Below are 6,316 nucleotides of genomic sequence, written 5' to 3'. Positions count from 1 at the left end.
GGTGAGAATCCAGTGGTTTAATTGGCAAAGCTTTGAGACTATACCAGTACCAAGAGTCATTTTATTTTATATATTTTTATAACCAATTTCAAAGGCACCAGTTTATGGCAGTAAATTAAAGGACAGTTCCAGACATGAACCAAGTGCGGGCAAAAGAATTAAAATTAATTAAAAAACATTTTTAAATTAAATTCAGACTGTAGCTAAAAATAGACCCATTTATAAAGGGAGGCTCTTTGTACAATAAAAGTATGGCTGTTTATTTGAATTAAGAGAATGCAGGGATACTGTGGTTTACACAGCTATTTGTGAATTACATTACAACATTCTTTTTTTATTTTTAATGATTTAAACATTCTCAGCCCTGCTAACACTAAAAGACCATAAGACAATAGTGAGATAAAGTTTCTTTTGCAGTCAAGGGAACCCATAGCAGTGCATGTAGTCATGCACAATATTTAATGGCATACATAACAATCAATCTTAATATAGTGACGTAAGAAGGAAAGAAAATAACTTAAGTTGTTTTTGGGTTGTGACGAAGATACTGAGCATCTTTAATCAATGGTGGGTAGCTGCGTCAGTATGCGTAGGCTGCAAAGGAACAAGTAATAGATTTATTCCATGCTGAAAAAAAGAAGATAGAGAACACAACGTTTCGGCTGTGGAGCCTTCTTCAGGTGTGAGAGAGACAGGGCAGTAGGCAAAGGTAAAGTAGCGGGAGAACAAAGGTTGGGAGGGAGGAGGAGTGAGAGGCGGGAGCAGGGGACAGAAAGAGAGGCCAATCAAGAGGTGTGAAGTCAGAATGGGTGCAGAGAGGTGTGAAATGATCTTTGATCTTTAATCAATGATAAGGGAGCCAGGGGAAAGTTCCAAAGCAGGAATACAGGATGTGTGAAAAAATAGGGTTGCTATTATCCATTTGAACAAGACACAAACCAAGGAAGTCAAGAAGTATAATTATAAATAATTAATCTATTTTCCAATTGCTTCTTCCAATACAGGGATTACAGGGGATACAGAGCCTATCCCAGCAAGAAATGGGCATAAGTCACAGAACACACCACACAGGAGACCAGTCCATCACAGGGAAGACACACAAACAGACATATTTATATGAGAGCCAATTTTTCCAGAAATATTTTTAATTCACCCGTTTTTTTTGCAATATGGGAGACAACGGCGCACCCAGAGCAAATCCACACAAACAAAGGGAGAACATATGAAGTCCACATACTGTAGATAGCATTCCAGGTCAGGATTTGAACCCAGAGCCCCCATACTGCCCAAATAAAACTTGTATTTAACAACACCCATTAATTGAAGATGATTATATTTCTAGCAGTAAGAAATTATTTCCATTTTAATCTGTAAGGAAAATTTGTTTTTCCAACTTTACCCTCATAATGGGTTCCCATCATGAAAACTATCCAAACTGGACATACTGCAGGATTAAATTAGGAACTATTAAAAGAAAATAGACAAGGACAAGGAAAGAAGAAAAAACTGTATCAACTCAGCTGTGGCTGCTGAACTGAATATTTGCTCAAGTGTATTTCTTATAATCCCTTTTAATATTTTGGTTGGGGGGTGCTTGTAAGGTGAGCAGGAGTGTGTTCTTTTTATTTTTATTTGGAGGCAAAATATCTTTGACCAAATACATATTTGCCAGATATAAATCACAGCAGGATTTTTGCCTATGGGTTTTGTATTAATAACGATAGTCTTACCTTTTACTTATTTCTGTAAATTTAGTGTTTGATGACCTTTAAAATATAATTTGAATTACAATATTGGTGAGAATAATTGAATAATGCCAGTGAGACACAGAAGTAGTCTGTATTTGAGCAACCCCAAATTTTTGCAAAGGTCATTTAGTTAATTTCTTAGTTTGGTGTATTCATTCTTTGTACTTTGCTTAGTATCTTAAACGTCTACTTGGTCTGAAGGAGAGCCAAAGGGGGAGGATCACTAATAACACTACTGGTGTCCTAAATTTGAGACAGTGCTCAATAACACTCACTAAATATTTCAAAATTATGTCCATAGATAACATTTTGCCAAAACTGAAAAGGATATGAAAATGCAAATAGAATAATGTACTTATAGTGACACTAGGTCTAAGACACCTAGTGCAGTGTGAGCAGCATTCATATTTTGATGGGTTCATGCGTTCCATTGAGGTAAAGTATGAAATAAAAACATCACTTTAGCTGAATGACCATCTGAGAAGATACACCTGTCAATCCTTTTGATACTGAGGACTGACAGCTGCGCTCCTCTCAGATGGTGATTTGTGCTCCCTTCCTAGCAGGTGTGTGCACTAGCCAGGAAACAGGCCTGAGACGTTATGTAGGAGAGCTCTGTGGTAGACACCAGGCTGTGAATGAGTGAGTCTTATTGACTTACTGTCAGAGATGAAAGAGCCACAGAGGAGTAGTGTGTGTAAAAACAAAGAATAATTTTAATAATTTAAATATTGTTTAAATGTTGTTGTTCTTGTATTATCATATCCAACCAGTACCAACCACATACTGTAAATTTCTCTTGAGCTGTGTTTCATTGATGTGAGTAAGAGAAATTACAGTACCCTTCCACAAATCCAAACTAAACCTGACTATCATTTTAAAATTGAAATCTAGTTTCTTCCTCATAGTTCTTTGGTCTTGGTTTAAATTCCAGCGTGCAGAGCCTTCTACATGGAACCTGTATGTTTTCCTTGTGTCACTGTTACGCCTGGATACTTTCATCTCAAATACATGCTGGCTCAAGTTAATTAAATGCTTATGCTTCCGGAATTGATGTGGCCCATACAAAGTTTTAGTGGCTTTCTGTTAATGGATAGATTACATTTCAGGTCACAAAAATGATTAAAAAGTAAAATAAAAATTATCTGTTTTGCTAAATATAAAACATTAACATATACAAATACTTAAAAGCACAATAGGCTACTTGTTTAAGAAATTAGTGCCATAAAAAGGTAAACTCAAAGAGTTGAACCTGGAAATGAATGCTATAGTGTATATCCAGATACCAATATATACATATTAGTAAAATAAGTGTTCTTGTCAGCCAGTAAGCACCTATAGGACCAATGACCACATGAGGCCGTTACATATAGGGCCAAAAGTTATTTTTATTGGCACTCAGTATCTAAAACCATACAGTGCATGCCTGTACCCAGCAAGGAACAGTATGCCTACTGTAATGTCAGCTGTTCATGAATGGGCACAAGTGATTCCTGAGAGCTGAAATCAACAGTGCCTCATTCTGCTATTTAAAATGCTCCTCCCTAAACAAACATAGCATGCAAACCTCACTATCAGAAAGATCTAACATCACAGAATATGGAAATGAAAATGGTAACTTTGGTGTTTTTAAATGATTTTAAATATGTTTTGTGTAATGGTATGAGGCAATAGGGAGTTTCAAGTCTGCTTTTCACACAGAATTTTGTCCTGCTCCAGTGAAATGTTCACATCTGCAAAATTCAAGATTTTTAATGCAGCTATGGCAGACAATCCAAAGAATGCAACTATCGATATTAGTCATTCTTTATACATGGCAAGTTGTTGCTTTGAGAAAATATGAATACATTCTGTATATTGCGTTCTGTATATAATTCTGTATATAAATTCTGTATATTCTTGAAATACAATACTGTAAATTGTATTTCAAGAAATAGAAAACGACAGGGATACAGAAAACTAGGAATAGTGGCAAACACTGATATATGAGATTCATCTAGATAAGGTAGGGGGATAATCAAATATAGAGCTTTATTGCCTTATATGTATGAGTGGAAAATAACTTATTAAAATTAAGAATATGCACCATTCATTAATCATGTATAAGAATATGTTTCTTCTATATTTTTACATGGTTCCATAAATACTAGGAATTATAATTTGGACTAGATATTACATGTAAGGTGTTTTTTTTCTTGCTGCAAAAACTGAGGCTTCTTCTAATAAACTCATGATTTTTTTCAGTTCTTTAGTATTGAGATAGATTGTCTCTGGAACTCTTTGTATGGCCACAGTGGTGCATGATGATAAATCAGAGCTGACTGTTAAACTAATAGATGCTCAGATGATGCTTTTTTATTCAGGGACTTTTCTGACTTCATGGTGAACCCACATTGTTTAGCTCTGAGAACATGTCTGCACAGTTGTCACAACTTCTTGCCTCAATAGCTGTGAAACAGAAGACTGAAGGTATCCTTTCAAGTTTTACTGGAATTACATTGACAAAGCAAAACCAAAACAGCTACATCAAAGCCTAAGGAATGATGGAGAGTTTCTAATTTAAGGGGAACTACACTATTTAAAAAGAAAATCAAACATACATCATAGAGCTACTCTTCCATTTTTAAGTAATGAAATCTAAAAAGCTAGAGCTCACTCTTCTGATTATTCGAAAGAGTTTTTAGCTTGATGTAGGAAGAGTGTATTGGTTGTCTATGGTTGTGGCACACGTGATAGAATGCACTCACTAGGAAATTTCAGACATACTGTGGCAACCCATGTTTAAATGGGTCTTTCAGTAACAAGACCAACGAGAAGTGTTGAAGTCTCAGTCAAGCAACTGCTGTTTCCCATTGTGTAAACATAAGACATTTTATAAACATAAGAGAGTTTACAAACAAGAAGAGGCCATTCAGCCCAACTCACCTATCTGTTAGTTAGTACTGATCCAAAGATCTCATCTTGGTGTTTCTGGAAAGAAACCAGGGCTATCAACTTCAACAACATGGCTAGGTCTGGGTCTCAGCCTTTGACATGGTTCTCTAGTTCTAGGGATCTTCTTCTATCAATAATAAAAGTAAATTACAACAAGAACAGTTCTTTATTGACTAGACACCCCTGCCCAGACCTCTGAGTTGATAGTGTCAGTGCTATCCTAAATTAATATCCTACATCAATTTGCTTTATGTTTCTAATATTGTAATATTTCTAGTATTGCATAAATAGAGTTATACCTTTCTTTTGATGCTCAATATATATTTTAGGCAATATATTCAGAGCACAACTGTATAAATCTGCATTTTGTAATATTTTGATGGATGGAGTTAAGTGTTTTAAATGAAGGGTCCTTTGTTGCAGAATACTTTGCCCTTTATCTCCGAGTTTGTAAAATAAAATTTGCATGGAAAATAGTACTTCCTCTGCTTTGACTCATCATATCCTACCTGTGCATTAACAGAGAGGCATTGCTCCCTTTTGCAAAACACATGTTCCACTTCCTATGCTTGTGAGTCTGCTACATGAGTGCCCTCCCCAAACACATTTGTAAGGCCAGATAGTTTGTAAATGTCAGCTTTTGTATTATGGAGAGCATTGGTCTTTCTAAGGTTATAGCTACACTGTACTTCCTGAAGACGTTTATCGGTCCTGTACCTCTTTTGAACCTCAGGGGTATGATAATTCAGCACTGGCCAGAGAATGGTAGTGAGGGCCTAGTTATTCACCTTCACTTTTCCTGCAGTCTTGTATAATTGTGTTGTCTGTGAACCGTATGCAGTGTGGCAACAAGCAAATTCGTTTTTGCATGTGGAGTGACTTCCCACTAACTGCCCAGTAATAAGGGAGTTACTGTGTTTGAATGAGGTGCAATATGTTTGTTTATGTGTGTCAGTGTGACCCTGAAATAAGCTCTAAATGCATGTATTTTTATTATGCATTTACTTTATACTCGCATCCATCTAACCCTCTAAATGTTATGAACCTTTCTAACTTTAAGAAATGATCTAAGAAAATAAGTTTCATTTTAGAATGATGATGAGAAATTGTTGTGGTTTTAGAGGATATGTGTTGGAATTCTCATTTGTTACCATGGGAGAAAGGAAAATGATGATAACTTATGTGTAAAACGGGCATACTACAGAAAACTTGTCCTGGACTGTACAGAATGGTCATTCCAAACCACCAGAAAATAACTAACTCAAACTACAGAATATATTTTTCATTCAATTTCCATACATCTTTTCATATTACACTATAAGATGTAATATACATAAACCTGAATATGAGCAAGTAATAGGTTTATTCCATGCTGAAAACAGAAGAAAGAAAACACAACATTACGTCTGTGGAGCCTTCTTCAGGTGTAAGCTTACCCACAGTGTTTTGTTTTCTTTCTTCTGTTTTAAGCATGGAATAAACCTATTACTTGTTCCTTTGCAGCCTACGCATGCAGATACAGCTACCCACCTGAAATATTTGAATATGTTTGTCCTGCGAAGGACTGGCTTTTTGTCCAGGGTGTACCCTGCCTTACACCCGTTGCTTTCCACGATTGGCTCCAGTTCCCCCAA

Source organism: Lepisosteus oculatus, chromosome 8 (assembly GCF_040954835.1).
Source record: "Lepisosteus oculatus isolate fLepOcu1 chromosome 8, fLepOcu1.hap2, whole genome shotgun sequence".
Taxonomy (NCBI): Eukaryota; Metazoa; Chordata; class Actinopteri; order Semionotiformes; family Lepisosteidae; genus Lepisosteus; species Lepisosteus oculatus.
Note: the sequence above shows the minus strand (reverse complement) of the source record.